General features: G+C 35.6%; 1 non-coding gene across 1 annotated transcript; it reads right to left on the bottom strand.

Moving 5' to 3' along the window:
- Nucleotides 1-3,242: 3,242 nt before the first annotated feature.
- Nucleotides 3,243-3,349, bottom strand: LOC121210612 (small nucleolar RNA R71). Its single transcript, XR_005905726.1, has one exon. It is a non-coding gene; the product is annotated as a small nucleolar RNA R71 (small nucleolar RNA).
- Nucleotides 3,350-12,593: the final 9,244 nt, after the last annotated feature.

Raw genomic sequence — 12,593 nt, 5'->3', positions numbered from 1 at the left:
ATGATGAAATTCACTCATTTAATCACTAAAAAAATTTGGACAATCAAAATTCACATTTTTGGCAAAATGACCATTTTGCCCCTAGACTTTCACAAAATGATCATTTTACCCTTAGGCCCGGAAATAGATTTTTATAGAATTTCCTTATTAGCCAACTTAATTGACCAATTATTACTCTTATGAAAACCCTAAATTTCCACTATTTCACACAATTATAACCTATTTTATAGCTTTTACAAAATGGCAAAAGTTGTTTATACACAACAAATTTTCTTCCATAAAAATTCAGAAAAAACATAAATCCTTTCATGGAAAATCCCTAGACTATCAACCATTTCACAAAATAGTCCCCCATTAGCTAGTTTATGCTACAAGGGTTCCAAAAGTACAAAAATTATCAAAAATAGGCATCTAAATCACTTATTGTAAGGGATATAAGTTTCTGAAATTTTTGAGTTTTCAAAACCCCCTCTTTGCTAGTATTTTCGGTGGGGAAGAAGGAAGATGAAAAGATGACAATAATTTTTTCTTTTTGTTTTATTTTATTACCAAATAAGTCACCTAATGCACACCAACTTTGACTTTTCAACCTTTTTTTCGTCTCCTTGATCAGCCACTAACATATTTATGGTCTATTTACTCAATAAAGACCCTAATTTAATGTTACATAGCTATTTGATACCTTTAACTAGCAAAACAAAACTTTTGCCCTTTACGCGATTTAGTCCTTTTTCGCAATTAAGCATGAAATCGCTAAAATTATTTCACCAAAATTTTCATGCACTCATATGATCATGCTATAACACATAAATTATCATTAAAAATAATTTCTTCGACCCCAAAATAGTAGTTTCAAAACCACTGTTCTGACTAGGCCCAAAATCAGGTTGTTACATATACCCCTGTGCCATGACAAACTATCTGGTGTTTAAGAGAAGCATAAAATTCATGAACCACATGAATAACTGTGTTTTCTTTGGGAATGACATAGAATCGATCCCAATGGTAATATCGAATGAAAGTCCATATTTCCTTGTACTAGACCATAAAGGGTTCGAACCCTTGTTTTTGTATGAAAGGTTTTCCTTGTGACCCGAGAAAAAAATTTCAACATTCAAACGACGAAACCTGATAGGGTCTGAAATAGTCAGGGTTTATGAAACAAAAGTTCTCTTGCTCTTACTCAGAGGCATTTTTAAAATTTCTAGCAGGAATATAAATGAATAGTAATAAATGAAACAGTAAAATAGAATCGAGAGTATTTAACCTTAATCTTCATGAATTCATATGTGTTTCCTCTTTGATCTTTTGTTTGTAGCTTCCTCCAATGTGATCTTTATAATCGGGGATGGGGAATGGAAAACTTAAGCTTTTAGTGTAAAAGGGGGTTTCAGAATTAGAGGTTTTAGAGAGGTTTTGGAATAGTTTGAATGTTAAAACTAGGTTAGGTTAACTTAATAGTGTAATTTTATGTTTAAAAGTAGTGTTTTTGAGGTTAAAAATTGGGTGTTTTTAGAGTTAAAAAGTTGGTTTGTGCAATAGGGTTAGGTTGAACCTGTAGAAAATTGCAGTGATGTCTCCACATAGGGGTTCTGTGTTGCGACATATCTAGTAGATTGCTCATGTCGTAACATTGGGTTTATTGTCGAGACACACCCTGCATTTTTGAAAATCTGGGAGATTGTCAATGATGTCGCGTCATAAGATAGTGGTGTCGCGACATCGAGATAATTTTTGCAATTCTTTGCTCCTGCCCATGGTGTTGCGACATGAAGATGATTGTTACATTCAATTGTTTTTATTTCCTAATCGTATCTATGCAATCCTTAGACATAGATGACCGTGCAGCATGCCCATAAACTAATTTAATTCTGAAAATGTTGGATTAGTTGGATCGAAATTGAATGATATGAGCAAGTACTCGAAAGATACTTTTAGTAGACTCTAGACATAGAGTAGCGTTCATACAGATGGAAACAGTACAGGGTATCGTATTAAAGGCCCATAGACACAAGTAGGGTAACTTGAGGTTTTTGCTCTCGAGAGGAGCAAACCACTTTAGAACTCTTCTGAGCAATAGAGTGATTACGATTTTACCAAGGCATTTTTGACAGTAAGGGTAGATTCTTAGTAATTCCAACCTTCCATATTAACATCGCATATCCCTTATCCTTTACCGTAGTATCTTTGCCATCACATCCTTAGTTGCTTATTTGTTCAGTTACATATTATTCATATAATCATTTTCATAATCACCATTACATTTCTACTCTCGTTTTGCATAGCATTTCCCAGTTTTCATTAATTCCACATATTACATACATCATTATTCCTTTTAATTGCCACTTCATACTTATCATAGCTTTACCATTGCATTAATTGCATTTTATTATAATAACTTGACCACTTTTGTGCGTCAATCTGGTCCTTATGGGAATGATACTCACTCATCACTTTATTACTCAATTCGATGTGTATACTTGCACAGATCTCATATCATTTCATACGCTACAAGTTTTTGGCATTGTTTCTAGGGATCGACAATTTGGTGAAATTTGGCTTTATTATTTACTTAGTTCCTTTAGTTCTATTTAACTCAGTTATATTTAATTTCTATAGGTTTGCCATCAGTGCATGAGAAGAGGCATTCCTGCTAACAAGGAATATCCTTTGGACCTAGAGATCAAAAAAACTTTACGAAGAAGGTAGAAAAAACTACAAAAAATGGCTAGGAATGGGAATGATCCTGGTTTCAATGATAATTTGAATGGTCAATATGCTAATCCTCCTGTTTGTAGGGTGATACCTGGTATGAATGATAATTTGAATGGTCAGGGTGCTAATCCTCATGTTCGTGGGGTGATAGATGACCAAGATAGACTAATCCGAGAGCATGTTGTACCAATTTTGGATGACCTGAATCTAGGGATAGTTAGACCACAAATACAGGCTCAGCAGCTTGAACTAAAACTGGTAATGTTTTAGATCTTGCAAATAGTAAGACAGTTTGGTGGACTGCCCACTAAAGATCCAAGATTACATTTTTTAATTTTCCTAGAAGTTTTTGACTCATTCAGGCAACAGGGTGGTCCTGAAGATGCCCTGTAACTTAAATTGTTTCCATATTTTTAAGAGATTGTGCGGGAGCATGGCTGAATGCTTTACCGTTAGAAATAATGGCATCAAGGAATGATCTTTTTCAGAGGTCTTTGCTATGGTATAATCCTCCAAATGCGAATGCCAAGCTTAGAAATGACGTCACATCTTTTCAACAATTGAAGGATGAAATGCTATATGAAACTTGGGAGCGATTTAAAGAATTAATTCTAAAATGTCTGATACATTGATTTCAACATTGGACTCATGTGGAAATATTCTATAATGGGCTGAATGCGCATACGAGGATGGTAATTGATGCTTCCACCAATTGTACATTGTTGGATAAAACGTATAATGAAGCATATGGGATTTTGGAAAAGATTGCCAACAATGATTATCAATATCCAACAACTAGGGTTAGGGCAGTTAAAAAAGTTGTTGGTACCATAGAGCTTGATGCAATCACTTCGTTGATAGCCCAAGTATCTTCTCTAGTTAACATATTTAAAACAATGAAAAATTCAACTACAGTCCATGAGATGAAATCAACCGAGTTGTTATGTTTTTATTGCAATGAAGATCATGTGTTTGATGAATGCCCATTACATCTAGCATTTGTATACTACATGGGAAACTTTAACCAAAATAATAACCCCTATTCCAACACTTACAATCCAGGTGGAAGTAGCATCCAAATTTTAGTTGGAATAATCAAGGTGCGGGCAATTCACAGAATGTTACCGAGGCAAAATGCTCAACAAGGCCAAGTATCATCTTCTAATTCTATTGAATCTTTGTTGAAGGAGTATATGGAAAAAAAGTGATGTTGTAATTTAGAGTCAGGTTGCATCTCTTCGAGCTCTTGAAAATCAAGTGGTGCAAATAGCGAATGCTTTAAATTCAAGGCCACAAGGAGCATTGCTAAGCGATACTGAGAATTGGAGAACACAAGGGAAAGATCATTGCAAAGTGATCACTCTCAAAAGTGGAATTCAGTTGAATGACATTGTTCAAGATACCATGGTAGGAGTTGATAACTCGAATAAAAACTATGTAAAGATCCTAAAGCCATCTGAAAAAATACTGCGCTTGAAAAGGGTAAGCAGAAGAATGCTGTGGCAGAACCAGATCAGGCTGCCAACAAAAATGCCATAGCAAAACAATATCAGAAACCTAAAGGACAACCACCTCTACCTTTTCCTTAGAGATTCCATAATTTTAAACAAGATGCTTAGTTCAAAAGGTTTTTTGAGGTCTTGAAGCAACTCCATATTAACATACTACTAGTAGAAGATTTTGTAACATCCCTTACCCGTATTCGACACCGGAACAGGGTCTGAGGCATTACCGGACTTAAAATCAAACAAACATTTAAAATCGAGACATGAATTTCCACTCAAATTTTAAAACTTTTCAAAAACATTCATGTCGTCCCTTAAACAAGCCTACGAGGCCCAAAACATGCATTAGAAGTGGTTCAAGACTAAACCAAGAACTTTAGAAAAACAATTTTAAAACACTTAGAAAATTTTTCATCAAAACAAGGTCATATGCCCATATGGCTTGGGACACGCCCGTGTCGGTAGGCCGTGTGGTCACACACGCCCGTGTCCCTAACCCGTGTAACTCTCTATTTATGACATCATCAACAAATTGTAATCACACGGCTATATCACACACTCGTGCTTAGGCCATGTGGGCGATTTAATATTCATAATTTTTCATAAAATAGGTGCAGACTTTACACGCCCTGGGCACACGCCCATGTCCCTGGGCCATCTCTTTCACACGACTGAGACACATGGCCGTGTGACCAATTCGAAGCTAAAATTCAAAATGTAGGGGACACGCGACTGGATCACACACCCATGGGACAAGCTCTGTGTCACACACGACCTAGACACACGCTCGTGTGTCTACCCGTGTGGACAAAAATAAGGCTATTTACCAAGCCATTTTGCCACCCTTACTTGCACCAACCTACACAACAACAAGCAACACAAATCCAAGTATATTCATACAACCAATTCAGCCACAAACAAGATATCAATGTGTCATTTACATGCAACCTCTATCACATACAAACATCACCTACTTATCAACTCAATCCATGCAAATTCACACATCCATGGAAGCATCATCATATGCATATATATACTTAAGCCAATATTAGCCAATTTCAATGGCCATTTACAAAATGAATTATCAAATAACATAAGCAACACTTTTGGCCAAATCAACTATGGTACGTAACAAAAAGACCAAGTCCTTATACATGTCATAACTCAAAATAATGTAATCATAAGTACCCAAAATGATAATTTGATAGTGTGGATGGAACACCTACCGTCTTTGATCCCTGAGCTGACTTGGCTACACTATAAGACAAGGGAAAAAGAAAGGGGAGCATGTTATATAGCTTAGTAAGTTCCTATGCAAATAATAAGCATCGTAACCAAAAACTTATCATTAACATAATAATAATTGGCTTAAATACTAGTAAGATCTTATAATCATAACTTAATCCATCATAACCTTACCGAGGGTTCATCACACAATAAGCTCATTACATATGAGTTTTACATACGTACCTGAGTCATCTCAAATTGGATTTACACACAATTCATCTTTGGCATACTCATTAAATTACTCGTTGAACCACTTGGAATAATAAGGATACTCGGGAGTCCTGTACACATGGTATTGTACCAATGCCATATCCCACATATGGTCTAACATGTAATTTTGTATCGATGCCATATCCCAGATATGGTCTTACACGTATTCTCATTAACCCTAATGTCATGACATTTGTATCCAAACTATTCCCAAGGCTCAACCGAGATTTTCTCGCTTGTAGAACTTGGTCAAATTCATTCAAAGAATAAATCACTATTCATAAAATAATAACACAATTAAAACAGAAATAATAATACATTATTTACATACGAACTTACCTCGGTACCAAAAATAATAGATAAGGATTTAATCGTCAAACACCTTATTGTTTCCCTGATCAAGGTCTGAACTTCATTTTCCTTGATCTATAATAGCAAATTTAACCTATTTACAATTCACATTACTCAAATCACTCCAAACATCACATTATGAGAAAATTACCTTTCTGCCCCTAAAGTTTTACATTTTTACAAATTAGTCTTTAGGCTCATAAAATGAAATGCACTCAATTTCTTTGTTACCTAAGCCTAGCCAAAACATATACATGTTCATATCAGCCCATATTTTTCGTCAAATCAGATTTTTACTACCCATTTTATAATTTTTTACAAATAGGTCCTTTTTAGGTATTTTCATGATAAGTCACTTAGTAAAAGTTGTTTATTACACATCGAACTTTCATTTTCTACCATTAAACATCAAAACACATGCATGTCACACATGGGTAAATTTTTAAACATGAACCCTAATTCAAAGTAATGGTAGAAATAGGTAAATAGGGTTACGAGGACTTCAAAAATGTAAAGAACATTAAAAACGGGGCTAGAATGCACTTACAATCAAGCTTGAAAGTTGAAGAACCCTAGCTATGGTGTCCTTATGAAATTCGGCCAAGGTAGAAGAAGATGGACACAATTTTGGCTTTATTTTCCCTTTTTATTCTTTTATTTACCAAATGACCAAAATGCCCTTTTTGCCAAACTTTCTAATTTTATCTCACCATGTCCATTTTTGTCCACTAACTTAACAAATGGTCTAATTACCAACTAAGTACCTCTAATTTAAATCTCATAGCAATTGAACACCTTTAACATGTAGAACTCAACTTTTGCACTTTTACGATTTAATCCTTTTGACTAAATTGAGTGCCCAAACGACAAAATTTTCGAATGAAATTTTCACGAAATCATTCCGTGAAACCGAAGACCACAAAAATATAATAAAAAAATTTACTGCGTTAGATTCATGGTCTCAAAACCACTATTTTGACTAGCCTCAAAATTGGGCTATTACAACTCTCCCCTCCTTTTAGGGATTTTTGTCCCCGAAAATCTTACTAGGAAAACGGTTTGGGTATTGTTTTCTCATAGCCTCCTCAGGTTCCCACGTAGCTTCTTCAATACTTTGTCTTTGCCACAAAACCTTCACTAGGGCTATGTTTTTATTTCTCAATTGTCTAACCTCTCAAGCTAAAATTTTAATCGGTTCTTCACCGTACGCCATATCCAGTCGAATTTCAATCTCTATTGGAGAAATCACATGTGAAGGATCGAAACGATACTGTCGTAACATCGACACGTGAAACACATTATGAATCCTTTCTAACTCTCGATAAAGCTAATTGATATGCCACTGGCCCTATTTTTTCAATAATTTCATACGGCTTAATAAAACTTGGACTCAACTTGACCTTACGGTCAAATCTGAGAATCTTCTTCCACGGAGATACTTTCAAAAATACTTTATCTCAAACTTGAAACTCAATCTCTTTTCTTTTTATATCCACTTATGATTTCTGTTTATCGGAAGCAGCTTTCAAACAATCTCGAATTACTTTTACTTTCTCTTCGATTTTCTTAACCAAGTCAACCTTGTGAATCTGTTTCTCATTAAGCTCGGTCCAATACAAAGGTGTTTGGAACTTGCGGCCGTACAATGCCTCGTAAGGTGCCATTTTTATACTTGACTGATGGCTGTTGTTACAGGCAAATTTGACTAATGGTAGATATTTTTCCCAACTACCCTCAAATTCTAGAACACAGCACCGAAACATATCTTCAAGTATCTGAGTTACCCTTTTAGATTAACAGTCGGTCTGTGGATGATATGAAGTACTGAAATTCAATTTCGTACCCAAGGCTTCTTGCAAGTTTTTCCAAAACCTTGAAACAAACCTCGGATCTCTATTCAAAATAATAGAAATAGGTACCCTCTGCAATCTCACAATCTCAGCAATGTACAGCTCAGCTAGCTTATCAAGTGAATAATCAATATGTACCAGTATAAAATGAGTCGATTTCATCAATCTATCAACCACAACCCATACAACATCTTTCTTTCTCGGATTCAAAGGCAAACCCATTACGAAATCTATCGTAATCCTATCATATTTCCACTCAGGGACCATCACTGGCTGAAGTAAACCCGAAAGCACTTGGTGTTCGACTTTCACTTGTTGACTGATCAGACATCTCGAAACAAACTCGGAGATATATCTTTTCATGCCTAACCACCAATACATTTTCTTCAAATTATTATACATTTTCGTACTACCCAAATGCACAGATAAACAACCATTATGTGCTTCATGAAGAATTTTTTGAATAAGTTCATCATTCTTCAGTACGCAAACCCTGCCTTGGAATATCAAACAATCATCAGATTCGACACGAAAATCTGAATCACTAAGCGATTCACAATGAGCTCTCTTGGCTTGCAAATAATTGTCACATTTTTGGGCTCAACAAATCTACTGAATAAACATCAGCCTAGCTCTCAACTCAGCTAGAATAGAACCGTCATCGGATAAATTCAATCTCATGTCCAATGCTCTCAAAGCAAACAAAGTCTTCCTACTTAAGGCGTCTGCGACTACATTTGCTTTACCCGGGTGGTAGTCAATCACCAACTCATAATCTTTCAGCGAATCTAGCCATCTTCATTGTCGTAAGTTCAAGTCCTTCTGAGTCATCAAATACTTTAAACTCTTATGGTAGGTAAAAACATTACATTTCTCACCCTACAAAAGGTGTCGTCATATCTTCAAGGCAAACACAGTAGCAGCTAATTCCAAATTATGCATTGGGTAATTCTTCTCATATGGCTGCAATTGTCTCGAGGCATAACCTATCACCTTTCCTTCTTGCATCAGCACACATCCTAGTCCATTCAATGATGCGTCGCTATAAATTACGAATTCTTTTCCAGGTTCAAGTTGCACTAAAACCAGTGCCTCAATCAATAACGCCTTCAACTTCTCAAAACTTTTCTGACATTTTTCAGACCATTCAAACTTAACATCTTTTTGTAGCAATCTCGTCATAGGAGTAGCAATTATCGAAAACCCTTTAACAAATCGTCGGTAATAACCAGTTAAGCCCACAAAGCTTTTGACTTCGGACACATTTCTCAGCAGCTTCCAATCAATAATCGCCAAAATTTTACTAGGATCAACCCAAATATCATCACCTGAAATAATATATCCTAAAAATCCAACTCCTTTAAGCCAAAACTCACTTTTACTGAACTTAGCATACAACTATTGGTCTCTCAAAATTTTGAAAATAGTTCTCAAATGCTCGGCATGCTCGGTCTTATCACAAGAACAAATTAGTATGCTGTCAATAAAAACAACTACAAACTCGCTCATACTCTGTCACGGTCATACGACCCTATTTCAGCTCAAGAAATTCCTTACGTTTCTGATCGATGAACCATTGGCTAATATACTTCTTTCGGAACTCCCATTGAAAGAAGTCTCATGTCACCCTCTCTCTCCGCACCGCTGATACTAGTGTATTCCACCAATGGTATGCAAAATCTCTCAGAAGCGAGATAGCACACTTCAAACACTCATCTGGTGTGCAAGACAACTCATCAAATACCTTAATCGAGTTTTCAAGCCAAAACTCAGCTCTCTCGGGATCATCATCCAGATTAGCTCTAAAATCCTTGGCCCCATGCTTCCGGATCTTATCAACTGATGACTTATTCATTCTTACAAAGTCTATACCTTGTGGGGTTACGGGAACAGTTCGAGGAATAGGTGGGGGTGGAGGGGGTTGGGCATTCAGATTTGTTCGAACAAATTTTGTATACCACTCATTCATCATATGGAGAAAGGCTTCCCTACCTCATTCTTCTTGACTAATCATAGGGGGTCTACTATCAGACGACGTTGCCCCTTGAGTGGGAGCCGGCGCATTACTTTCTACTTCATTAGTCTCAGCTCGATTGGGATCCATTACTATATGAAAACACATTTTAAAGTTGTCAGGAGTCATCACACTATCATAGTTCATTTATGGCATGTATAGCTAGACTCTTACACACGCTACGTTAGTTCGGGAATCGACTAAACATTCCACTAAATGTAACACCCCTTACCTGTATTCGACACCGGAATTGGGTACGAAGCATTACCGACTTAAAATCAAACAAACATTCAAAACTGAGACATGAATTTCCACTCAAATTTTAAAACTTTTCAAAAACATTCATATCGTCCCTTAAACGAGCTTACAAGGCTCAAAACATGCATTAGAAGTGGTTCAAGACTAAACCGAGAACTTTAGAAATTTTTTTTTAAAACACTTAAAAGTTTTTTCATCAAAAAAAGGTCACACGCCCATGTGGCTTTGGACACGCCCATGTGGGTAAGTGGTGTGGTCACACACACCCTTTTCCCTAACCTGTGTAACACTCTGTTTATGACGTTATCAACAAATTAAAGTCACATGGCCAAGTCACACGCTCGTGTGCTTAGGCCATGTGGGAGATTTAATTTTCATAAATTGCTTATAAAATAGGTGCAGACCTCACACGCCCAGGTCCCTGGGCCGTGTCCTTCACACGACTGAGACACACGACCGTCTCTCTACAAGTGGCCATTTACAAAATGAATTATCAAATAACATAAGCCAACACTTTTGGCCAAATCAACTATGATACATAACAAAAAGACCAAGTCCCTATACATGCCATAACTCAAAATAATGTAATCATAAGTACCCAAAATGATAATTTGATAGTGTGGATGGAACTCCGACCGTCATCGATCCTCGAGCTAGCTTGCCAACACTATAAGACAAGGGAAAAAGAAAGGGGTATAAGCTATATAGCTTAGTAAGTCCTTATGCAAATAATAAGCATCATAACCAAACACTTAACATACAATTAACATAATGATAATTGGCATAAATATTATTAAGATCTTATAATCATAACTTACTCCATCATCATCTTACCGAGGGTTCATCACATAATGAGCTCATTACGTATCAGTTTTACATACATACCTGAGTCATCTCAAAATGGATTTACACACAATTCATCTTTGACATACTCGTTAAATTACCCGTTGAACCACTTGGAATACTAAGGATTCTCAGGAGTCCTGTACACATGGTACCATACCAATGCCATATCCCAGATATGGTCTTACATGTAATCTCGTATTGGTGCCAATAGCCCAGGTATGGTCTTACACGAAGTCTCATATCGATGCCATATCCCAGATATGGTCTTACACGTATTCTCATTAATCCTAATGTCATGACATTTGTATCCTAACTATTCTTAAGGTTCAACCAGGATTTTCTCGCTTGTCGAACTTTGTCGAATTCATTCAAAGAATAAATCACAATTCATACAATAATAACACAATTAAAGCATAAATAATAATGCATTATTTACATACAAACTTACCTCGGTACCAAAAATAGTAGATAAAGATTTAGTCATCAAACACCTTATTCTTTCCCTGATCAAGGTCCGAACTTTGTTTTTCTTTATTTATAATAAAAAATTTAAATAATTTAATATTCACATTACTCAAATTAGTTTGAACATCACATTATGGTAAAATTACCTTTTTCCCCCTAAAGTTTCATATTTTTACAAATTAGTCTTTAGGCTCATAAAATGAAATGCACTCAATTTCTTTGTTACCCAAGCCTAGCCAAACCATAAACATGTTCATATCAGCCCACATTTTTCATCAAATCAGATTTTTACTACTCAAGTTACAACTTTTTACAAATAGGTCCTTTTTAGGTATTTTCATGATAAATCACTTAGTAAAAGTTATTTATTACACATCAAAACACATGCATGTCACACATGGGTAAATTTTTAAACATGAACCCTACCTCAATGTAATGGTAGAAATAGGTAAACTGGGTTATGAGGACTTCAAAAATGTAAAGAACATTAAAAACGGGGATATGATGCACTTACAATCAAGCTTGAAAGTTGAAGAAACCCTAGCTATGGTGTCCTTATGAAATTCGACCAAGGTAGAAGAAGATGGAAACAATTTTGGCTTTATTTTCCCTTTTTATTCTTTTATTTACCAAATGACCAAAATGCCCTTTTTGCCAAACTTTAAAATTTTATCTCACCATGTCCATTTTTGTCCACTAACTTAATAAATGCTATAGTTACCAACTTAAAAAATGGTATAATTACCAACTAAGTACCTCTAATTTAAAATCTCATAGCAATTGGACACCTTAAACATGTAGAACTCAACTTTTGCACTTTTTAGGATTTAGTCTTTTTGACTAAATTGAGTGCCCAAATGTCAAAATTTTTTAACGAAATTTTCACAAAATCATTTTGTGAAACCGTAGACCATAAAAATATAATAAAAACAAATCTTACTATGTCAGATTCGTGGGCTCGAAACCACTATTTTGACTAGCCCCAAAATTGGGTTGTTACAACTTTGGAGCTAATGTCTAATTATGTGAAATTCATGAAAGATATAATGTCGAAGAAGCACAAATTGGGAGAATTTGAGATTGTTGCTCTTC

The sequence above is a fragment of the Gossypium hirsutum genome, chromosome A11 (genome assembly GCF_007990345.1).
Source record: "Gossypium hirsutum isolate 1008001.06 chromosome A11, Gossypium_hirsutum_v2.1, whole genome shotgun sequence".
Taxonomy (NCBI): domain Eukaryota; kingdom Viridiplantae; phylum Streptophyta; class Magnoliopsida; order Malvales; family Malvaceae; genus Gossypium; species Gossypium hirsutum.
The sequence above is the reverse complement of the archived record's forward strand: the minus strand, read 5'-3'. Positions and strand labels throughout refer to the sequence as shown.